Here is a 26107-nt window from a genome sequence, read left to right on the forward strand (position 1 = left end):
GAATTCTCCGGTTACCTGGATGGCTACACTTAAGACTGGGATAGACTAATCTCAGCATATCAGGAGATATGAAGAGTGAGTAGATAAGTGGAGCAGTACTCAAAGATGAGCCTTGATCACACTAACATGGGGAGGCAGTGGTCTCGATGTTACTGGGTTTCGCTACATGTAATGCAGAACCCCAGGCTGATCTTCTGGGGCCATGAGTTTGGATCTCATAGTTCATAGAACATAGAACAATACAGCGTAGTACAGGCCCTTTGGCCCTCGATGTTGCGCCACCCTGTCATACCAATCTGAAACCCATCTAACCTACACTATTCCATGTACGTCCATATGCTTGTCCAATGACGACTTAAATGTACTTAGTTCAATGAAATTGTCTCTGAGCCACAACACCCATTGTGCAATCCAGATCTCCGCTACCCTTTATGTGGAGAACTGATTCCAGGAGAACTAATTCCAGATGGGGGTCCTGACCAGTCTCTCTCTCTCTCTCTCTCTCTCTTTGGTGGCATGGTGGCTCAGTGTTTCAGCACTGCTGCCTTGTGGAGCTTGAACATTCTCCCCGTGTCTGCACGGGTTATCTGCAGGTCCTTTGGTTTCTTCCTACAGTCCAAAGAAATTGCCCATCGTGTGTAGGGATGTGTAGGTTAGATGCATTGGGAATGGGTGTGAGTGGGGTTCTCTTTGTAGGGTCAGTGTGGATGTGTTGGGCTGAATGGCCTAAGGAAAACATCTTTCCCTTGCCTTGATTTGAAGTCCCTCTCCCAGTTTGAAACCAAGTGAACCTCCATTTTGTTTTAGAAACATTGAATGTCTAGACCACTCAGCACTTCCCAGTCTGATCAGCCCATTCAATACAATCATCACTGATCATCCAAATCAGTTTCAGTTACTCCCTACACCCTTTCATCCCTTTACCTGCAACAAAACATTTCCTTTCTTTTCAAATGAATTCATTTTTTCAATTATTAATCATGAAAATTGAACTGTGAAAATTTGCAGGGACTTATCTGTAAGAATGAACCTCATTTGCTTATCAGAAGATCAGAAGTATGGTTCACGTGTCAACAATTTGAAAGTTGGCTGTCTTGTTTGAAAGACTTTAATTAAGTTGAAACGGGAGATACGGTTCTGTGGCTGCAAAAAAAAAGATTAAAACATGTTAAATTGCTAACAAGCCTGAATCACAATTCTTGAAAGGCTTCCCAGATTTTCATGCTTCTGAATATTGCTTAAAACTCTGTATAGTGCAGCATGAATAATTTACAAGTTTATCCCTGTTGGGTGTTCTGATTATTTTCTGAGGCAGTTGGAGCCTTTTCGTCTGATTTTCCATTGTGACACAATACACATGAAAGCAAAGAACTTATCAGAACTCACTGCTAAGGCAAACTGCACTGCAAACAGATTGTGGAAAAAATAATTGCCTGAATTTACCGTTGACAAGGAGGTAAGAATGTAAGGAATAGCAGGAGCAGATCACAGTGGCCTTTGAGTCGGTTTTGTCTCACAATATGACAGTGACTGATTTTCTACCTCTGCCTCACTTTCCCCCACCCCAGTCCCTGACTTGGATTGATTCAATGATTGAGCATCTGGAACTCTCTGTCAATTCCAAAGACTCACAAGTCGTGAGTGAAGACGTTTCTCTTCATTTTGGCAAGGGTCTGGTAAGTGCTGCATTGCAGTGGTTTGAGATGGCAGCTCACCAGCACCTCCTCCAGGGCAACTGGGGTTGAGCAATAAGTATTGGTCCAGCCAGTAAAGCCCACATTCTCTGAACGGATTTTTAAAAACTTGTAAAGTTAAAATTGGTCATGTTACTTGTGAATTCTTTGCCCAAATACACTTTCTTGCATGCGGTTTCACAACATATTGTGGAAAAAGTAATTGCCTGAATTTATCGTTGACAAGGAAGTAAGAATGTAAGGAATAGCTTACGCTTCTTCTGCTTTTATTCATGGCTCAGTTGTTGGGTCTCTGGATCCCGAGATTGTGAGTTAATAGGGAAGACTTGACCTGAGAAAGTGAGTCTTACACTCCAGTGCAGTACTGAGGGAGTGCCACAGTGTCCGAAGTGCTGTCTTTCAGATGAGACGTCAAACTGAGGCTGTGTTTGTAATTTCAGGTCAAAGTAACATGTCAGAGGGCGTAAGAACGTAAGAGCTGGGAATAGCGGTAGGCAATTCAGCCCATCAAGGTTCTAGATGAGAGTGGTACTGGAAAAGCACAGCAGTTCAGGCAGCATCCGAGGAGCAGGAAAATCGATGTTTCTGGCAAAAGCCCTTCATCAGGAATTCAGCCCATCAAGCCTGCTCCACCATCCATTGCAATCATGGCTGATTTCAACTCCACTTTCCTGTCTGCTCTCACTAACTCTAACACACCAGTAACTAAAATTCTGTCTCACCCTCTCCTTAACTTCAGTCAGTGTGCTCGCATCCACTGCTCTCCGGGATAGTGAAATCCACTGATATAAGACCCGTTGAGAGAAGTCATTTCTCCTCATCAATGTTTTAAATCTGCCACTGACAAAAATGATCTGTCACCTCTACAGCACCAATCCCCCTCCACCCTCCCCACCACCCTCCTCTCTACCACACCAATCCCCCTCCACCTCCCCTCTACAGCACCAATCCCCCTTCACCCTCCCCTCTACAGCACCAATCCCCCTTCACCCTCCCCTCTACCACACCAATCCCCGTTCACCCTCCCCTATACCACACCAATCCCCCTTCACCCTCCCCTCTACAGCACCAATCCCCCTTCACCCTCCCCTCTACAGCACCAATCCCCCTTCACCCTCCCCTCTACCACACCAATCCCCCTTCACCCTCCCCTCTACAGCACCAATCCCCCTTCACCCTCCCCTCTACAGCACCAATCCCCCTTCACGCTCCTCTCTACCACACCAATCCCCGTTCACCCTCCCCTATACCACACCAATCCCCCTTCACCCTCCCCTATACCACACCAATCCCCCTTCACCCTCCCCTCTACAGCACCAATCCCCCTTCACCCTCCCCTCTACCACACCAATCCCCCTTCACCCTCCCCTCTACAGCACCAATCCCCCTTCACCCTCCCCTCTACCACACCAATCCCCCTTCACCCTCCCCTCTACCACACCAATCCCCGTTCACCCTCCCCTATACCACACCAATCCCCCTTCACCCTCCCCTATACCACACCAATCCCCCTTCACCCTCCCCTCTACAGCACCAATCCCCCTTCACCCTCCCCTCTACCACACCAATCCCCCTTCACCCTCCCCTCTACAGCACCAATCCCCCTTCACCCTCCCCTCTACCACACCAATCCCCCTCTACCCTCCCCTATACCACACCAATCCCCCTACACCCTTCCCTCTACAGCACCAATTCCCCTCCACCTCCCCTATACAGCACCAATCCCCCTCCACCCTCCTCCCTACCACACCAATTCCCCGCTACCTCCCCTCTACAGCACCAATCCCCCTCCAACTCCCCTCCATCCTCCTCTCTACCACACCAATCCCCGTCCACCTCGCCTTGACCGCACCAATCCCCCTCCACCCTCCACTATACCACACCAATCCCCCTCCACCCTCCCCTTTACCACACCAATTCCCCTCCACCCTCACCTATACCACACCAATCCCCCTCCACCCTCCCCTTTACCACACCAATCCCCCTCCACCCTCCCCTTTACCACACCAATCCTCATCCACCCTCCCCTTTACCACACCAATCCCCCTCCACCCTCCCCTTTACCACACCAATCCTCATCCACCCTCCCCTTTACCACACCAATCATCCTCCACCCTCACCTATACCACACCAATCCCCCTCCATCCTCCCCTATACCACACCAATCCCCCTCCACACTCCCCTATATCACACCAATCCTTCTCCACACTCCCCCATACCACACCAACCCCCTCCACACTTACCTATACAACACCAATCCCCCTCCACCCTCTTCTCTACCACATCAATCCACCTCCACCCTCTTCTCTACAACACCAATTCCCATCCACCCTCCCCTATACCATACCAATCCCCCTCCACCCTCCCCTATACCACACCATTCCCCCTCCACCCTCCCCTATACCACACCATTCCCCCTTCACCCTCCCCTATACCACACCAATACCCCTCCACTCTCCCCTCTAGCACACCAATCCCCCTCTACCCACCTCTCTACCACACCAATCCCTTCCACCCTCCCCATACCACACCAACCCCCTCCACTTTCCCTTATAACGCACCATTCCCCCTTCACTGACCTCATACCACACCAATCCCCCTCTGCCTTCCCTCTACCACACCAATCCCCCTCCACCCTCCGCTCTAGCACACAAATCCCCCTGCACCTCCCCATACATCACAAATCCCCCCGCACCTCCCCTCTACCGCACCAATCCCCCACCACCATCCACTATACCGCACCAATCCCCCTCCATCTTCCCCCAAACCACACCAATCCCCCATCCTCCCAATACCACACCAATCCCCCTCCACCCTCCCCTTTACCACACCAACCCCCCTCCACCCTCCCCTTTACCACACCAATCCTCATCCACCCTCCCCTTTACCACACCAATCATCCTCCACCCTCACCTATACCACACCAATCCCCCTCCATCCTCCCCTATACCACACCAATCCCCCTCCACACTCCCCTATATCACACCAATCCTTCTCCACACTCCCCCATACCACACCAACCCCCTCCACACTTACCTATTCAACACCAATCCCCCTCCACCCTCTTCTCTACCACATCAATCCACCTCCACCCTCTTCTCTACAACACCAATTCCCATCCACCCTCCCCTATACCATACCAATCCCCCTCCACCCTCCCCTATACCACACCATTCCCCCTCCACCCTCCCCTATACCACACCATTCCCCCTTCACCCTCCCCTATACCACACCAATACCCCTCCTCTCTCCCCTCTAGCACACCAATCCCCCTCTACCCACCTCTCTACCACACCAATCCCTTCCACCCTCCCCATACCACACCAACCCCCTCCACTTTCCCTTATAACACACCATTCCTCCTTCACTGACCTCATACCACACCAATCCCCCTCTGCCTTCCCTCTACCACACCAATCCCCCTCCACCCTCCGCTCTAGCACACAAATCCCCCTGCACCTCCCCATACATCACAAATCCCCCCGCACCTCCCCTCTACCGCACCAATCCCCCTCCATCCTCCCCAATACCGCACCAATCCCCCTCCATCCTCCCCTTTACCACACCACTTCCCCTCCACCTCCCCTCAACAACACCAATTCCCCTCCACCTCCCCTATACCACACCAATCCTCCTCCAACCTCCCCTATACCACATAGATCCCCCTGCACCTCCCCTCTAACACACCAACCCCCTCCATTCTCCCCTCTACCACACCAATCCCCCTCTACCCTCCCCTCTACCACACCAATCCCCCTCTACCCTCCCCTATACCACACCAATCCCCCTCTACCTTCCCCTATACCACACCAATCCCCCTTCACCCTTCCCTCTACAGCACCAATCCACCTCCAATTCCCCTCCACCCTCCTCCCTACCACACCAATCCCCCTCCAACTCCCCTCCACCCTCCTCTCTACCACACCAATCCCCGTCCACCTCGCCTCGACCGCACCAATCCCCCTCCACCCTCCCCTATACCACACCAATCCCCCTCCACCCTCCCCTATACCACACCAATCCCCCTCCACCCTCCCCTATACCACACCAATCCCCCTCCACCCTCCCCTTTACCACACCAATCCCCCACCACCATCCACTATACCGCACCAATCCCCCTCCATCTTCCCCCAAACCACACCAATCCCCCATCCTCCCCATACCACACCAATCCCCCTCCACCCTCCCCTATACCACACCAATCCCCCTCCACCCTCCCCTTTACCACACCAATCCCCCACCACCATCCACTATACCGCACCAATCCCCCTCCATCTTCCCCCAAACCACACCAATCCCCCATCCTCCCCATACCACACCAATCCCCCTCCACACTCCCCTATATCACACCAATCCTCATCCACCCTCGCCTACACCACACCAATCCTCCTTCACCCTCACCTATATCACACCAATCCCACCCACCTCTATACCACACCAATCATCCCTCCACCCTCACCTATATCACACCAATCCCACCCTCCCCTATACCACACCAATCCCCCTCCACACTCCCCTATATCACACCAATCCCCATCCACCCTCTCCTCTACTACACCAATCCCCCTCCACCCAGCCCTCTACCACACCAATCCTACTCCACACTCCCCCATACCACACCAACCCCCTCCATCCTCCCCTATACCACACCAATCCCCCCCACCCTCTCCTATACCACACCAAACCCCCACCACCCTCCCCTATACCACACCAATCCTCCTCAACCTCCCCTCTACTACTCAATCCCCCTCCACCCTCCCCTATACCACACCAATGCCCCTCCATCCTCCCCTATGCTACACCAATCCCCCTCAATCCTCCCCATACCACACCAATCCCCCTCCACCCTCCCCTATACCACACCAATCCCCCTCCTTCCTCCCTTATACCACACCAATCCCCCTCCACCCTCCCCCATACCACACCATTCCCCCTCCACCCTCCCCATACCACACTATTCCCCCTTCACCTACCCCATACCATACCAATCCCCCTCAACCTCCCCTCTACTACACCAATCCCCCTCCATCCTCCGCTATACCGCACCAATCCTCCTCCACCCTACTTATACGACACCATTCCCTCTTCACCCACCCCTATTCCACACAAATCCCCCTGCACCTTCCCTCTACCACACAAATCCCCCTCCACGCTCCCCTATACCACACTATTCCCCTTCACCCTTGCCTATACCACACCAATCCCCCTCCACCTTCCCTCTACCACACCAATCCCCCCCACCCTCCCCTATACCACACTATTCCCCTTCACCCTCCCCTATACCACACCAATCCCCCTCCATCCTCCCCTATACCACACCAATCCCCCCCACCCTCCCCTATATCACACCAAACCCCCACCACCCTCCCCTATACCACACCAATCCTCCTCAACCTCCCCTCTACTATACCAATCCCCCTCCACCCTCCCCTATACCACACTATTCCCCTTCACCCTTGCCTATACCACACCAATCCCCCTGCACCTTCCCTCTACCACACAAATCCCCCTCCACCCTCCCCTATACCACACTATTCCCCTTCACCCTTGCCTATACCACACAAATCCCCCTGCACCTTCCCTCTACCACACAAATCCCCCTCCACCCTCCCCTATACCACACCATTCCCCTTCACCCTTGCCTATACCACACCAATCCCCCTCCACCTTCCCTCTACCACACCAATCCCCCCCACCCTCCCCTATACCACACTATTCCCCTTCACCCTCCCCCATACCACACCAATCCCCCTCCATCCTCCCCCATACCACACCAATCCCCCTCCACCCTCCCCTATACCACACCAATCCCCCTCCATCTTCCCCCATACCACACCAATGCCCCTCCATCCTCCCCTATGCTACACCAATCCCCCTCAATCCTCCCCATACCACACCAATCCCCCTCCATCCTCCCCTATACTACACCAATCCCCCTCCACCTCCCCTATACCACACCAATCCCCCTCCACCCTCCTCTATACCATACCAATCCCCCTCCATCCTCCTCTATACCACACCAATCCAACTGCACCCTCCCCTATACCACACCAATCCTCCTCCATCCTCCCCTACACAACACCAATCCCCCTCTACCTCCACTCTACCGCAACAATCCCCCTCCACCCTCCCCTATACCACACCAATCCCCCTCCATCCTCACCTATACCGCACCAATCCCGCTCCACCATCCCCTCTACCACACCAATCCCCCTTCACTCTCCCCTGTACCACACAAATCCCCGTCCACCCTCCTCTATATCACACCAATCCCGCTCCACCATCCCCTCTACCACACCAATCCCCCTTCACACTCCCCTATACCACACCAATCCTCATCCACCCCCGGCTATACCACACCAATCCCTCTCCATCCTCCCCTATACCACACCAATCCCCCTTCACACTCCCCTATACCACACCAATCCTCATCCACCCCCGGCTATACCACACCAATCCCTCTCCATCCTCCCCTATACCACACCAATCCTCCTTCACCCTCACCTATATCACACCAATCCCACCCTCCCCTATACCACACCAATCCCCCTCCACACTCCCCTATATCACACCAATCCTCATCCACCCTCGCCTACACCACACCAATCCCACTCCACCCTCACCTATATCACACCAATCCCACCCTCCCCTATATCACACCAATCCTTCTCCACACTCCCCTATACCACACCAACCCCCTCCACACTTACCTATACCACATCAATCCTCCTCCACCCTCTTCTCTACCACATCAATCCTCCTCCACCCTCTTCTCTACCACACCAATCCCCCACCCTCCCCTATACCACACCAACCCCCCATCCAACCCTTTACCACACCAATCCCCCACCACCCTCCCCTATACAGCACCAATCCTCTTCCACCCTCCACTATACACACACCAATCCCCCTCCACCTCCCCTCTACTGCACCGAACCCCCTCAACCCTCCCCTATACCACACCAATCCCCCCTCAACCACCCCTCTACAGCGCCAATCCCCCTCCACCCTCCCCGATACCACATCAATCCTGTCCACCCTCCCCAATACCACACCAATCCCCATCCACCCTCACCTATACCACATCAATCCCCCCCACCCTCTCCTATACCACACCAATCCTCCTCCACCCGCCCATATACCACACCAATCCCCCTCCACCCTCCCCTATACCACGCCAATCTCACGCTCCCCTATACCACACCAACCCTCTCCACCCTCTCCTCTACCACACCAATCCCCCTCCAACCTCCCCTATACCAAACCAATCCCCCTCCACCCTCCCCTATACCACACCAATCCCCCTCCACCCTCCCCTATACCACACCAATCCGCCTCCTCCCTCCCCATACCACACCAATCCCCCACCACCCTCCCCTATACCACACCAATGCCCCTCCACCCTCCCCTATACCACACCAATCCGCCTCCTCCCTCCCCATACCACACCATTCCCCCCCACCCTCCCCTATACCACACCAATCCCCCTCCACCCTCCCGTATACCACACCAATCCCCCACCACCCTCCCGTATACCACACCAATCCCCCTCCACCCTCCCGTATACCACACCAATCCCCCTCCATCCTCCCTTATACCACACCAGTCCTCCCACCCTCCCCCATACCACATCATTCCCCCTCCACCCTCCCCGATACCACACTATTCCCCCTTCACCTACCCCATACCACACCAATCCCCCTCAACCTCCCCTCTACTACACCAATCCTCCTCCACCCTACTTATACCACACCATTCCCTCTTCACCCACCCCTATACCACACAAATCCCCCTCCACCTTCCCTCTACCACACAAATCTCCCTCCACCCTCCCCTATACCACACTATTCCCCTTCACCCCCGCCTATACCACACCAATCCCCCTCCACCTCCCCTATACCACACCAATCCCCCCCACCCTCCCCTCTACCACACCAATCCCCCCCACCCTCCCCTATACAACACCAATCCCCCCCACCCTCCCCTATACCACACCAATCCCCCTCCATCCTCCCCTATACCACACCAATCCCCCCCACCCTCCCCTATACCACACCAATCCCCCACCACCCTCCCCTACACCACACCAATCCCCCCCACCCTCCCCTATACCACACCAGTCCCCCACCACCCTCCCCTATACCACACCAATCCCCCTCCATCCTCCCCTATACCACACCAATCCAACTGCACCCTCCCCTATACCACACCAGTCCCCCACCACCCTCCCCTATACCACACCAATCCCCCTCCATCCTCCCCTATACCACACCAATCGCCCTCCATCCTCCCCTATACCACACCAATCCCCCTCCATCCTCCCCTATACCACACCAATCCCTCTCCATCCTCCCTTATACCACACCAATCCACCTCCACCCTCCCCTCTACTTCACCAATCGCGCTCCGTCCTGCCCTATACCACACCAATCCCCCTCCACCCTCCCCTTTACCACACCAATCTACCTCCATCCACCCTCATACCACACCAAACCCCCTGCATCCTCCCTTATACCACACCAATCCCCCTCCACCCTCCTCTATAACACACCAATCCCCCTCCATCCTCCCCTATACCACACCAATCCCACTCCACCCTCCCCTCTACCACACCAATCCCCCTTCACTCTCCCCCATACCACACCAATCCTCCTCCACGCTCCCCTTTGCCACACCAATCCCCCTCCACCCTCCCCTATACACCAATTCCCCTCCACTCTCCCCATACCACACCATTCCCCCTTCACCCATCCCTATACCACACTAATCCCCCTCTACCTCCCCTCTACCACCCCAATACCCCTCCACCCTCCCCTCTACCACACCAATCCCCCTCCACCTCCCCTCTACCACCCCAATACCCCTCCACCCTCCCCTCTACCACACCAATCCCCCTCCACCCTCCCCTATACCACACCAATCCCTCTTCACCCTCCCCTATACCTCACCAATTCCCCTCAATCCTCCCCTATACAACATCAATCCCCCTCCATCCTACCCTATACCACACCAATCCCCCTCCACCTCCCCTGTACAGCACCAATCCCCCTCCACCCTCCCCATATCAAACCAATCCCCCTCCATCCTCCCCTCTACAGCACCAATCCCCCTCCACCCTCCCCTCTACTGCACCAATCCCCCTCCATCCTCCCCTATTTGGGAAGATGCTAAAGCAAATTCACATTTCATGAAATGCATGTTATTGCAGAATGACCTGCATTTAGAATTCCGACTTGAATATTCAAGACTGCGCTGTATAGACAAGAGGGTTTCACAGGAATCAAGGGATGTATGTGTTGCGTTGGAAAGCATTTTGTGATCTGCCCTGATATTTCCTTTTATGGTGCAGTCTTGTTTGGTTACGGTCATGAGAAACATCTTAATGCCAAGTGTGTGTTCTATACAAGGTAGGGACTGGTTAGCTCAGTTGGCTGGATATCATGCAGCCTGATGACAGAAGAATCACAGAGTCATAGAAATGTACAGCATGGAAATAGACCCTTCAGTTCCACTCGTCCATGCCAAACAAATATTCGAACCTAATCTACTTCCATTTGCCAGCACTTGGCCCATACCCTTCTCAACCCTTCCTATTCATTTTCCCATCCAGATGCCTTTTAAATGCTGCAATTGTACCAGCCTCCATCACTTCCTCTGGCAGCTCATTCCACATACAAACCACCCTCTGTGTGAAAAAGTTGCCTGTTAGGTCTCTTTTATTTCATTCCCCTCTCACCCTAAACCTATGCCCTCTAGTTTTAGACTTCCCCACCCCAGGAAAAAAGACCTTATCTATTTACCCTATCCATTTCCCTCACGACCCTCTATAAGGTCACCCCTCAGCCTCCAATGTTCCAGGGAAAACAGCCCCAGCCTGTTCAGCCTCTCCCTATAGCTCAAATCCTCCAATCCTGGCAACATCCTTGTAACTCTTTTCTGAACCCTTTCAAGTTTCACAACACCTTTCCGATAGGAAGGAGACCAGAATTGCATGAAATATTCCAACAGTGGCCTAACCAATGTCCTATACAGCCACAACATGACCTCCCAACTCCTGTACTCAATGCTTTGACCAATAAAGGAAAGCATACCAAACGCCTTCTTCACTATTCTATCTACCTGCGACTCTACCTTCAAGGAGCTATGAGCCTGCACTTTAAGGTCTCTTTGTTCAGCAACACTCCCTAGGACCTTACCATTTGGTGTGTCAGTCCTGCTCTGATTAGTTTTTCCAAAATGCAGCACCTCGTGTTTATCTGAATTAAACTGCATCTACCATTCCTGTATTCTTTCACAGGATGAGGGTGATACTCACTAAGCCAGCATTTATTGCCCATCCCTGATTGTAGTTGAGAGTCAATCACATTGCTGTGGGTCTGGAGCACAATTGAGGATATTGGAAATAGTGCAGAGCTTTGGGGACTTTCTGATCCCAGGTAGAATCCACCTGTCGGCAGATACGTGGCCATCCTCTTGGCTATTTCCTGTGTGCTGGAAAGCTCCAGGCCAAAGGCACCATGTGTTCTGACTGGCCCTGATGAAGACTGACTGGCCCTGATGAAGACTGACTTGCCTGATGAAGAACTGCAGTGTGGGGAGCACTGAGAGCTCAAATGCAGCCAGACCATGGAGTCGCAGATCAAGTGCTGATGGAGAGACTGGGAGATGGGAGAGGCCGTGGGGATCGAATGCTCAACAACCCTGGGTCACTGGTGACATTACTAAGATGAACAGGTTACTCTACCAACATCAATGTTGTCCCTGTAGAACTCTCTCACAGAGCTGCCACCACCTTCTGACATTGCAAAGTCATGATCATGGTCACATTTGGTTTTGAGGGGGCAGCTGATGGGGCAAAGCTGGGTAAAAGCTTGGTTCACGAGGGCTTTAAGAAGGCAGAGCTGGGTTGAGGGAGGGAATTCGGAGCCCCGGACCCGAGCAGCTGAAGGCAAAACCACCAAAGGGAAAAAGGATGTGTGAAGGCCAGAATTGGAGAAACTGCCCCAGTGTGACAACAAACTGATCTTAACAGTCTGGAAGACAACTGAAGGAAAACGTCAGAGGCATACGTACACATTCCAAAGCAATATCTGATGACCTTACTCAGGATCTCAGGAGCGACAGAATGTTTAGAGAAAATTGCCTTCAAATAAATGATGGAGGACCTGCAATTTCCTTTGTGACTAACATCTCAAGGATGAAATCAATCTATTCATCAGCATTAACAAATCATTAAGTCATTTAAACAAGCGTTCTGAGTGAGGGGTTCACTGCACCCAAAATGTTAACTCTGCTTTCTCTCCACAGATGCCACCAGACCTGCTGAGCATCTCCAGCAATTTCTGATGTTGCCTCTGATTTCCAGCATCCATAGTTCTTTGGGGTTTTCTTTGTTAAACAAAGCGAGTGTATCTTAATATAAGCAAAACAACAGAGGCTGAAAAGTGTGAAATAAAAGCAAAGTGTTGTAGAAACCCAGTAGGTCTGGCAGCTTCTGTGGAGAGAGAAGCAGAGCCAACGTTTCAAGTCCAGGATGACGATTCTTCAGAGTTCTGACAGTTCCACTTACTGTTTTCCTTTCAGAAGTCTCTTACTTGCTCAACCACAGGGCTCCTCTCTTCAAATCAGCAGTTCTCAAATGCTTTTGTTCATAGATGACTCGAGACAGGAGGGAGGAAGATCCTGTGAAGGACACCTGCATCCTATTTCAGTCACCAGAAAATAAAACACAGCAATGTTAACAGGAAGTCGAGAGCATGGTGCTGGAAAAGTACAGCTGGTCAGGCAGCATCAGAGGAGCAGGAGAATCGACGTTTCGGGCATAAGTCCTTCATCAGGAATGAGGCTTGTGGCCTAAGAGGGCTGAGAATTAAATGGGAGGGGGTGGGGATGGGGGGGAAGGTAGCTGAGAATTCGATAGGTAGATGAAGGTGGGGGTAATGGTGATAGGTTGGAGAGGAGGGTGGAGCAGATAGATGGGAAAGACGACGAACAGGTCAAGAGGGTGCTGCCGAGTTTGAGGCTTGGGAGTGGGATAAGGTGGGGGGAGGGAAAATGAGGAAACTGGTGAAATTCACATTGATCCCGTGTGGTTACAGGGTCCCAAGGCAGAAGATGAGGCGTTCTTCCTCCAGACGTCGGGTGGTTAGGGTTTGGTGGTGGGGGAGGCATGTCCTTGGTGGAGTGGGAAGGGGAGTTGAAGTGTTCAGCCACAGGGCAGTGGGGTTGGTTGGTGCGGGTGTCCTGGAGATGTTCTCTGAAACGACCCGCAAGTTGGCATCCTGTGTAGAGGAGACCACATCGGGTGCAACGGATACAGTAGATGACGTTTGTGGAAGTATGGGTAAAACTCTGTGGATGTGGAAGGATCCTTTAGGGCCTTGGACAGCGATGAGGGGGGAGGTGTAGGTGCAGGTTTTGCATTTCCTGTGGCGGCAGGAGAAGGTGCTGGGAGTAGGGTGAGGGCTGGTGGGGGTGCGTGGGGGAGTCACAGAGGGAATGGTCCTTTTGAAACACTGTTAGGGGTGGGGAGGAAAATATATCCCTGGTGGTAGGTGGTGGAAGTGGCGAAGGATGATGCAATGTATACAGAGGTTAGTGGGTGAAAGGTGAGGACTGGGGGGTTCTGTCCTCGTTGCGTTGGGAGGAGTAGGGTTCAAGGGCAGAGGGGCGGGAAGTGGAGGAGATGTGCTGGAGGGCACCGTTGACCACGTGGGAAGGGAAATTGCGATCGTTGAAGAAGGTGGCCATCTGGGATTTTCTATGGTGCAATTGATCATCCATGGATTCAAGTCTTGTATGAGCTGAGGTAACCATGAAGGACTCTCCTTCTCAACCTCTCGCCCACTTGAGGTGTGGTGACCCGCAGGTTAAATCAGCAGTTGTCCCTCTCTCTAACAAGAATAGGACCAGAGTGACATTAACTTTACTGAACATGAATGAGCCTTCTCTCCTTATGTGATGTCATCCCATCACATCCTGGTTTTCAAATCTGGAAAAACAGATACCAGGTTTTTTTTCCCTTGGTTTGAACAATGGTACAAAAGCAAGAACTTGCATTTGCATAGCACCTTTCACAATCTCAGAATATATTCAATGAAGTGCTGATGGAGTGCCATATCACTGCTGCAATATCGGAAATGACTAAGTGTTATCAAATGAATACTGATCGAGGAGCAACTAATCTCCCTTCCAAATCTGTGTTTATAAATGTTTTACCTCTGACATCTTAATTTGGCATCATTCTTGACAAATGATATAAAAGTCTTCTCTCATTAATGATTTATACTGCAAATGGTTTAATTCTTTTCCCAGTGATTAACAACCCATGACAGAATAAAACCCATAATAAAGGATTTAATTGCTGGTCTGACTGAAAGCAGCAGAGCCCTCAGGCTGCACTGAGAAATCTCAATAGTGCTGTGTCACAGGAACCATTCGGTCCGTCGAATCTGTGATGGCTCTTTCAAAATGCAAACAATCTTCCCACATGCCCTTCATCTCCACCTCCCCTTCTCCAGAATCGCTACAATTTTCATTCACAGGAGCAAAGGTAATTTGTTGCAGTTTGAAGAAAAACAGGAGGATTTTCCTGGTGTTCACATTCATCCCTCAAATGACACCTTAAGAACAAGTTATCCGCTGCTGTGTGGAAGCTGTGCCCCTTGATTTTGAAGAGATGATTTTTGGACTTTCCAATGTTGCAAATTGGACTGAGACAAGTCAAACTGCTTAAAGATGCAAACCACGTCAAGGTCGATGCAAGAAGTCAACTTGCCTTCGGGTTGGGAAAAAAAAAATGAGACTGCCGCGTTTGGAGCAATGCGTACAATTCTGGTCGCCCGGCTACAGGAAGGATGTTATTAAACTGAAAAGAGTGCAAAAAAGATTTCCAAGGATGTTACCGAGACTAGAAGGTTTGAGTGATAAGGAGAGGCTGGATAGGCTTGGGCTTTCTTTCTCTGGAGCATTGGAGGCTGAGGGGTGACCTTATAGAGGTTTATAAAATCCATAAGGGGCATAGATAAGGTGAAAAGCCAAGGTCTTTCCCCCAGGGTAGAGGAGTCCAAAACTGGAGGGCAAAGGTTTAAGGTGAGAGGGGAAAGATTTAAAAGGGATCTGAGCAGCCATGTTTTCACACACGGTGGTACGTATATGGAACAAGCCGCCAGAGGAAGTGGTGGAGGCTGGTACAACTTCAACATTTAAAAAACACTGAACAGATACATGAATAGGAAAGGTTTAAAGGAATATGGGCCAAAAGCAGGCAATGTGGCTAGTGCAGTTCAGGAAACCTGGTCGGCATGGATGAGTTGGGCTGAAGGGCCTGTTTCCGTGCAGTGTGATGCTGTAACAATCTAGTCTTAAGAAAACATATAATGCACTCCGAAAAGACATTATTAATTGGACATTGACACCATGGCTATCATAGATTTCCAGGATCATTCTCGTAAACCTCTTCTGGAACCCCTCAAAGGCCAGCACATCCTTTCTGATCACTTGCCCCTCAGAGCTGGTTGAACATTTGATCAGATCACAGTTAACTTGATTATAATCTCAGTTCTACATTGTTGCCTGCACCTAATCACCTTTGACTCCCTTGTTAGTCAGGCATTATCCAACTTTGCTTTAAAAATATTCAACCACTACATTTCTAATGCTCTCTAACAAACTGTATTCCAATGACTCATGACTCTCTGATAAAGAAATAGAGCTTTCCCTATTTTCATCTTAAATTGGAGACACTTTATGATTAGATTCTCTACTGTGTGGAAACAGGCCCTTCAGCCCAACCCTACCTTCCAAAGAGTCACCCACCCAGACCCATTCCCCTCCGACTAATGCACCGAACACTACAGGCAATTTAGAATGGCCAATTTACCTAACCTGCATATCTTTGGACTGTGGGAGGAAACCAGAGCACCCCACACAGACACAGGGAGAATGTATAAACTCCACACAGACAGTCGCCTGAGGTGGGAATTGAACCCAGGCCCCTGGTGCTGTGAGGCAGCACTGCGAACCACTGAGCCACCATACCGCCCCAATACTGGGACGGTGCACCTTCATTCTACTTTAAATATTTGAGCCATAGCTTTCAGGAGTGAAATTAGGAAGTACACCTTCATGCAAAGAGTAGGGGAACGTTTGAATCACTTCCATGACATGTGAGGTCAAGTGTTGATTTTAACCCTGAACTTGGTAGGTTTTCTTGAGAACCGAAGCTATTAAGAAATTTGGGACAAAAAAACCAATACACAATGTAGGTTGTTGGTGAGCCACAATCTCATTGAAATATGAAAGAGCCCTGAGACTTAATTGTATCTTCACGTTCCTATATTTGTGACGTTATTCCTATGTCTGATGTTGACCATTGTAACTGTGACAGCTGCATGTCAATGACAGTATCTTCAGAAAGCTGAATTCAAGGTTAGAATATTCTTTTCTTCTCTATCAAACTCTGAACAAACACTTCAGTCCACATTTATTGCTCATACATGACTTCCTTTTGAGAAGATGGTGTTGATCTGACTATTTGAACTGCGTTAAAAAATCACCAGGTTATCGTCCAACAGGTTTATTTGGACTTCAAGCTTTCAGAACGCTGCTCCTTCGTCAGGGAGCTAGCGGGGCAGTCCTTGGAGTGTAGGCACACCCTACACCCCTTCAATGGAGGAGATGTTAAGTCAAAGCTATTCATTTGATGATTGGGATGCAAGAGACCAGACTTGGAAAGGAAAGGTTGAAAAGAATATGGGCCAAAAGCAGGCAATGTGGCTAGTGCAGTTCAGGAAACCTGGTCGGTATGGAAGAGTTGGGCTGAAGGCTCTGGTTCCGTTATACAGTATGAAAAGAGGGTGCTTGTTGGTTGGGCCATCATGGAGACACAATGGAAACAATTGGCAATCATTTTCACACCGAGATTACTGTTTAATGTCGGTGAAAATAGGTTGTATGGAAGATCTCTACAGTGTGGAAGCAGGCCATTTGACCCATTGAGTTCGCACCAACTCACAACTCAAGATCCTCACCCGCACCACTCCCCCCCACCCCCCCCCCCAACCCCCAACAAACTACTCCGTAACCCGACATTTCCAATGGCTAATCCACCTAGCCTGCACACCCCTGGACAATTTAGCATGGCCAAACCATCCAATCTGAACATCTTTGGACTGTGGGAGGAAGCCCACACAGATATAGAGAGAACTTGCAAAGTGTACACAGGTGCTTGCCTGAGGATGGAAGCAGACTCAGGTCCCTGACACTTTGAGGCAACAGTGCTCACCACTAAGCCTCACCCTTTAGCCCTTGTTAATGCAGGGTTGTGGAGCTAGAGTACAAGCCTGGGTCTGGATGGGATGCTCTTCGGAGGATGGGCCGAATGGCTTCTTTCTGCACTGTGGGGGTCCTATGATTTAACCCGAGGGTTGCTGCACCTCAAGCGAGGAGAGAGATTGAGAAGGAGAGTCGCATGGCAACTTATGTTAGCGCAGGAATTGCCTCACTCTGTATTTGTAAACTAGCTATCCAGCCAACTAAGCTAACCAACCACCTATCATAAACCACCTGCCTGCTTTGAGAAGTGAGACTAACAGCAAATTGCTCTTCCTATCGTTCCATCACATTTTATTATCTCAACCTGAGAACGTCTAACCTGAATAAATGAGTCATGTTATAAAACATTGAAACAGGGTGGCCAACCTAATACAACCTACAAGCAAGTCTGTTGTACATGTAAATGGGCACATAAAAACAAAGCCCTCAAGTCAATGTGCTCACCATTGCTGAACGTCAAAGTGTTCTGAAACACATTGCTATACCTTCAGCTGTGCTGCAAGTAAAGAGTTATTAATGAGCTGCCGAGAAAATGAAATAGAATAAGTCACTTTAATACTCCATTACATTCGCTCAGTATATAACTATTCAACCTTGCTGATCCTTCACTAGTTTGACATTTTTAAGTTCGGAATTGAAATGCTGGTTCTTCGACATTGAAATTGCGATAGAGTTTCAAACTTTAAATGCAAATGTCATTTAAATTGCTCCCTCTATTGTGTTTCCTATGATAGCTGTGTGCTCACAATATCCAATTTCAGACTGTTCTCTCTTTTCCCTACATTAGCATGAAGATTGGCATGAAAAAGTGCAACCTATTATTTATACAATTCTGTGGAGATGAGAGAGACAGAGAGGAAGGAAAAGAGATGTATTTATGCAATGTGACTGGCCTCCTATGGTTCCCGGGGCCACTGGAGTAAATCCTCATGGGAATGAAATTGGCCGACACAACTTCGGGCCACGGACTGCCACAAAATTGACAACAGAAGCTCATGTTGGGCAGGCAATGGCCAAGTGGCATTATTGCTACACTGTTAGCCTAGATAATGTTCCTGAGACCAGATTTGAATCCTTCTATGGTAGAGTTGGAATTCAAGTTTTTTTAAAAACCTGAAATTAAGAGTGTAATGATAACTGTGAATCTGAACCATAATTGTGAGGAAAGCCCCTCTGGTTCACTAATATCCTATAGGGAAAGAAGCTGCTGTCCTTACCTGGTCTGGCCTACATGTGATTCCAGGCCCACAGCAATCAAGTTGACTCTTAGTTGCCATTAGGGGGTGGCAATAAATGCTGCCCAGCCAGTGACACCTTCCACCAGTGATTGAATAGAGAAAAAAAAATAGGGAACAATTGAATGCCTTTGACAGAAATCTGGGACTGACCTTTTCTCAGTTGAGGTGATCGAAAGTGTCAAAGTTGCATTTTCCTTTGATGTTAAATTGAAAATTCATGCCAAGGGATGTTACCTGCCTACAACAATTACAGTTGGATTTCTCTTCCTGGAACTGAGGCATCCTGTTCAGGATATGACTTGTTCTCTGTAGTGATGAACACTTTGCTATTTTGACAGTGGGACCTTCCTTCACATTGCTTGTGGTCCATGAGGTATTACCATTCCTTTAATGGACAGGACATTATGTTTTGTAGTACCAGGTGGATGAATAGGAATATGTTTCTGTGCACTTGCAAAACCAATCTTTGTATAGCCTCTATATGAGCAGCGAGATGCTGCTCATTGTTGATTGTGGCATTTTTCGAAGATTTCATTCTTGCAATGTGATTACACTAGCTGTTCCAACTTACCCATTTTATATTGGCATTGTAAAGCTGGTTGAAGCCCCCATGACCCACTGCAGTGTTGATGCTCCCTTAGCACTACTAAGTTTACAGGATTTGGAACCAGCTATGATCAACGTTTTACAATGTACCAGTTTGGATGTTTTCTACTCAAGCCGGCAGTTAGACTGGAATCTGCAACTTCCTCACTCCGAGGTGAGTGTGCTGAGTTTGAGTGCGAGTTTGATTTGAGGTTGAGTTTGATTTAGTGTTGTTACATACCGGGATGCAGTGAGAAGTGTTGCATGGCCTGCTATACAGGCAGATTGTGCCATACAAAGTGCATTAGGGTAGCAGAACAGAGTGCAGAATACAGTGTTACAGCTGCAGAGAAGGTGCAGAGAGTGAGGAGGGAAGTCCTATGTATCCTGCCCCTCTAGCTATCCGAATCATGATGCAGGAGCAGCGCTTTGATAGCTAGAGCTTCCAAATAAACCTGTTGGACTATATTGTGGTATTGTGTGACCTTTGACTGTTGTCCACCCCAGTCCAACACTAGCACCTTCACACCATGGCTCTGAGAGGGAAGTGTATACTCCTGCTGGGGTCCTGGGCACCAGTCATGGCCCTGAGCGATCCAGGGGAATCTTATAGTTGGTTTGGCCAGGCATCCTTGATGCCAGGGCACTGTGGGGGTCAGGTCTTCTTCCTGTGAGGGTCGGGCCCAAGCTCCAGGTTTCCACAGAGAAGGTCAGGCTCACGCGAAAGCATTTGGTCCTTCAGACCTCTGGGCTTACGATTCCAAAGTCGGTGGTTCGTGAAAGTCGAATCATGCAGTCACAAATCCCTACAGTGTGGAAGAAGGCCACTCAGCCCATCAAGTCTACACCTATTCTCTGATGAGAATCCTACCCAGACCCAGGACCCTACCTTTTCCCCATAACCATGCACTTCCCAGGGCTAACACATCTACCCTGGTAAGTATGGGGCAATTCATAGAATTTTTTTAAATAGAATCCCTACAGTGTGGAAACAGGCCCTTCAGCCCAACAAGTCCACACTGACCCTCCAAAGGGTAACCCCCAGACCCATTCCCCAATCCTATTAGTGTACATTTACCCCTGACTAATGCACCTAACCCACATATCCCTGAACACTATGGGGCAATTTAGCATGGTCAATTCACCTAACGTGCACATCTTTGGACTATGGAAGGAAACACCCAGAGGAAACCCACGCAGACATGGGGAGAATGTGCAACCTCCACACAGACAGTCCCCCAAGGCTGGAATCGAACCTGGGACCCTGATGTTGTGAGGCAGATTTAAGAGAACGTTGTTAATAATTCTGATGGACTTAGAATTGGGGTTTAGAAGAGCAGAACGATTGTAAGATATGTAAGAATAAGATCTGCTGCAGACAGCTCAGAAAACGTTGCCACACTCTGGCGCCATCTCGAATCCAGTTTGCTATCAACTGATCCACAGCTACAGCTACCAGTGTTAGCAAGTACATTCCATTCTGTATACTGGACAATGTATTTCATTCACCTTTCAAACCAATCGTTTGTAGAGTGGATCAAGGAATGACTTGATGCTGGAGGGATGACAGAACCATTTTAATCACATCTGTGATTTCCAGAGACACGGCAGTACAGCCAAAGTTAGCGCTTTTGAGATATTGTGCCATTAATCCTTCCAACTGCAAAGGTCACAGCTGCTGAATTAACTGTCCTCAGTGATATATTAAGCTTTCAAGATCTGTGACAGCTTTGGTCCCTCACATTTTCAAAATCTGATAATTGTCATTTCCATTCCCTTGCACCTCACATGGTGGATGTTTGGCTTTGACTTTAATGCAGGGCAATGACTGGCATGTGACATTTAATGCTTCAAGTCAGCAGTAACCTCGGATATTTCATTCGCAACACGATCAAGGTGAGCATTATTAACCTCCTGCTAGTGAGTGACTTAACTATATAATGCAATGCTAAAGGAACATGTCACTTCCTGCACATTACAGCATAAGGAATAGGAGTAGATGTTGACAATATGGCCCCTCAAGCCTGTTGCGCTGTTCAATATAATCACGTCTGATCTTTACCTGCAACTTGACCTTTCCATCTGCTCCCCCATCAAAAATCTATTCTCGCATTAAATATTTTCAATGATGGGACATGCTTTAAGTGAAGAATTTCTTTCTCATCTGAGTCCTAAATGACTGAGCACTTCTTCTGAGATTGTATGTTCCTATGTTCGACGTTCTCCAGGTAAAGGAAACAACCATTGAGCGTATGATACCGTATGGCAGCCAGCATGGTGATGCAGTGGTTAGCACTGCTACCTCCCAGTGCCAGGGACCCAGGTTCGATTCCCACCTCAGGTGGCTGTCTGTGTGGAGTTTGCACGTTCTCCCTGTGTCTGTGTGGGTTTCCTCCCACAATCCAAAGATGTACAGGACAGGTGAGTTGACCATGCTAACTTGCCCAGAGTGTTAGGTACATTAGACAGCGGTAAATACGGGGAAGGGGTCTGGGTGGGTTACTCTTTGGAGGGTTGATGTGGACTTGTTGGGCCGAAGGGCCTGTTTCCATACTGTAGGGCATCTAATCATGATCTATCAAGCCTTTTGTAATCCTGTATCGTTCACTATTTATAAAAGGAGGTAGACAAAAGGTGGGTAACTATAGGCCCGTTAGCTTAATTTCTGTAGTGGGGAAAACGCTCGAATGCATCTTTAAGGAAGAAAAAGTGGGAATTCCAGTTAGAAATTGTCTCATCAGGCAAATGCAGCGTGGGTTCATGAAAGGCAAGTCATGTTCAACTAATTTATTGGAATTCTTTGAGGCAGTTGAAACTAGAACCAGGGGGCATAGCCTCAAAATGAGGGGGAGCAGATTTAGGATGGAGCTGAAGAAGAGGGTCTTCACCGAGAGAGATTGTAAATCTATGGGATTCGCTGCTCAGTGAAGCAATTGAGGCTTCTTCATTGAATATTTTTGAGGCAAATATAGATAGATTTTTGAACAGTAAAGGAATTAAAGGGGATGGTTAGAGGGTGGGTAGGTGGACGTGAGGTCACAAGAAGATCAGTCATGAACCTATTTAATGGTGGAGCAAGCTTGAAGGGCCAGATGACCTATTCCTGTGCCTGGTCCTTAGGGATTCAGCTGCCCTTACCCACCTGTTCACCATAAAACTTAATTACTTTACTGATTTGTATGTGTAGAAAATCCCTACAATTTGCTTCCATTTTGCTGGCTGATTTACTCTCGGATTTCAGTTTTTCTGCTATTTTAGAACTTGCTGGTGGCCCTTTTCAGGTTGTCAAAACATTTTCAATCCTCAGATCTGCTCTTATTTTTTGCAAACTTATAAACATTCTCTTTCATTATAAAACTATTCTTGACTTTCCAAGCCACATTACAACAAGACCTTGACCAGACGGGCCAATGGGCTGAGAAGTGGCAGATGGAGTTTAATTCAGATAAATGTGAGGTGCTGCATTTTGGGAAAGCAAATCTTAGCAGGATTTATATACTTAATGGTAAGGTCCTAAGGAGTGTTGCTGAACAAAGAGACCTTGGAGTGCAGGCTCATAGCTCCTTGAAAGTGGAGTCACAGGTAGATAGGATAGTGAAGAAGGTATTTGGTATGCTTTCCTTTATTGGTCAGAGTATTGAGTACAGGAGTTGGGAGGTCATGTTGCGGCTGTACAGGACATTGGTTAGGCCACTATTGGAATATTGCATGCAATTCTGATTTCCTTCCTATCAGAAAGATGTTGTGAAACTTGAAAGGGTTCAGAAAAGATTTACAAGAATGTTGCCAGGGTTGGAGGATTTGAGCTATAGGGAGAGGCTGAACAGGCTGGGGCTGTTTTCCCTGGAACGTTGGAGGCTGAGGGGTGACCTTATAGAGTTTTACAAAATTATGAGGGGCATGGATAAGGTAAATAGACAAAATTTTTTCCCTGGGGTTGGGGAGTCCAGAACTAGAGGGCATAGGTTTAAGGTGAGAGGGGAAAGATATAAAAGAGACCTAAGGGGCAACTTTTTCACACAGAGGGTGGTGTGTGTATGGAATGAGCTGCCAGAGGAAGTGGTGGAGGCTGATACAATTGCAACATTAAAGAGGCATTTGGATGGGTATATGAATAGGAAAGGTTTGGAGGGATATGGGCCGGGTGCTGGCAGGTGGGACTAGATTGGATTGGGATATCTGGTCGGCATGGACGGGTTGGACCGAAGGGTCTGTTTCCATGCTGTACATCTCTATGACTCTATGACTCACAAATGGATTTTTCTTGCTGTGATTTTTTTTTGTGTGATTTTGTGGGATATTTTGTATTTTTTCTTTCAATATTTTCACGGTTTATTTTGTGAGTCTCTTTATCTTATCAATGTCAGCCAGCCTTCCCCTCATACCCATGTTTAAGTCTATTTGAGCATTGCAGGTGGATATAATTTAAGACACTGATCTGGATGAAAAGCTGTATTTTCTGTGTGGTGATTTAGCAGAATGCTAATCTTCCCAACTGTGTAATATTTCATCCGCAGTAGAAAAGTCTAAAAGGAGACGTGACAACAGTCCTTAAAATTATGAAGCTGTTTGACAGGATAGATGATGGGGAAATGTTTTTCCATTTACAACTAAGTGCCTTAAATGCAAGATAATCACTTACAAAGATTTATAAATAACTGCATGTATTTATGGCCCCCAGTTTCGACTCTTCTCACAACGGTAAAACAATCCACACCTGTCCTTTATATCTCATTCATAATTTTAGAGATTTTTGTCAGGTTAAACATGCCATTTATACTGAACGAATGATCTAACATGTTCAATCTTTCATGATAGCTGTGTCTTTTCAGTCCTTTTGTTGTTCTTCTGTTTCTTTTCTGCATTTTCTCCAGGGCTTCAAACTCCTCTGCATTAGCACAGAGACCAGAACTGTGTGTAATACTCTCAGTACATTGGCAGAAACATAGAAACCTAAAAAACAGCAGCAGGAGTATCCTTCAAGCCTGCACTGTTATTCAATATAATCATGGCTGATCATCCAATTCAGTCCCATCTTTCTGCTTTCCCCCCATATCTTGTGATCCCTTTAGCCTGCAGAACCACATTCAACCCCTTCTTGAAATAATGTTTTGGCCTCAACTACTTATTGTGTAGTGAATTGCACAAGCTCACCATACCCTGGATGAAGACATTTCTCCTCATCTCAATGGTTTACCCTGTATCCTTAGACTGTGACCTTGGCTACCATCAGGAACACCTTTCCTGATTCTAATCTGTCTTGTTCTGTGAGCCCACCCCCACCTTATTCTTCTGAACTTAAGCAAATATAATCATAATCAACTTGACCTTTTTCTTATTCATCAGTCCTGCCATCACAGGAATCAGTTTGGAAAACTTTTGCTGTACTCCCTTTGTAGCAAGAGCTTCCTTCCTCAGATAAGGAGACCAAAACTGCACACTATACTCCAGGTGTGGTCTCACCAAGGCCCTGTCCAATTGCAGCAAGACATCCCTACTCCTGTACTTGAATCATGTCACAATGAAGGTCATCATTACTGTTGCCTCCTTCAGTGCCTAACCCTAACCCTATTGAACCTGCATTCTTACCTTCAGCAAATGGTGTACAAGGATATCCAGTTCGCGTTGCCCATTCCCCACTCTCAATTTAGAGCCTATCAGATAATAATGTGCCTTCCTGTTTTTGTTCCAAAGTTGGACATCCTTATATTTTTCCATGTTGTACTTCATCCACGATACATTTGCCTTCTCATTGAACTTGTCCAAACCACATTGCCACATCTTTGCATCTCTTCAGAACTTATCCTCCAACCCATTTGCAAATTGGGAGATATTACATTTGGGTCCCTCATGGTGAGCACACAGGAAACAAAGAGTAGGAATTAATGGTTTTTTTCTCAGAGTGGTAGGTGGTGACTGGGTATTGTCGGAATCAATGGTACAAACTCAACTACCAGAAAGTCAAAGTCCTGGTCCATTAATCACAGAAGGTCGGCATCCAAATTCACTGGGAAATAGGGAAGGCAAATGGAATGTTGGCCTTCATTTCCAAGGGTGTGGTGTATAAATGTAATCTTTCTAAAATTGTATACAGCATCAATCAGAACAAAGCTAGAATGCTTTGAATAATTTTAGGGCCTTGTATAGGAAAAGATATACTGGCATTGAAGGCATTCCAAAGAAGTTTCACTAAGTTTATCCCAGGTAAGGGAGATTGACCTGTGAGGTTGAATAGGTTGGGCCTGTACTCTTGGG

Source organism: Chiloscyllium punctatum, chromosome 5 (genome assembly GCF_047496795.1).
Source record: "Chiloscyllium punctatum isolate Juve2018m chromosome 5, sChiPun1.3, whole genome shotgun sequence".
Lineage (NCBI taxonomy): Eukaryota > Metazoa > Chordata > Chondrichthyes > Orectolobiformes > Hemiscylliidae > Chiloscyllium > Chiloscyllium punctatum.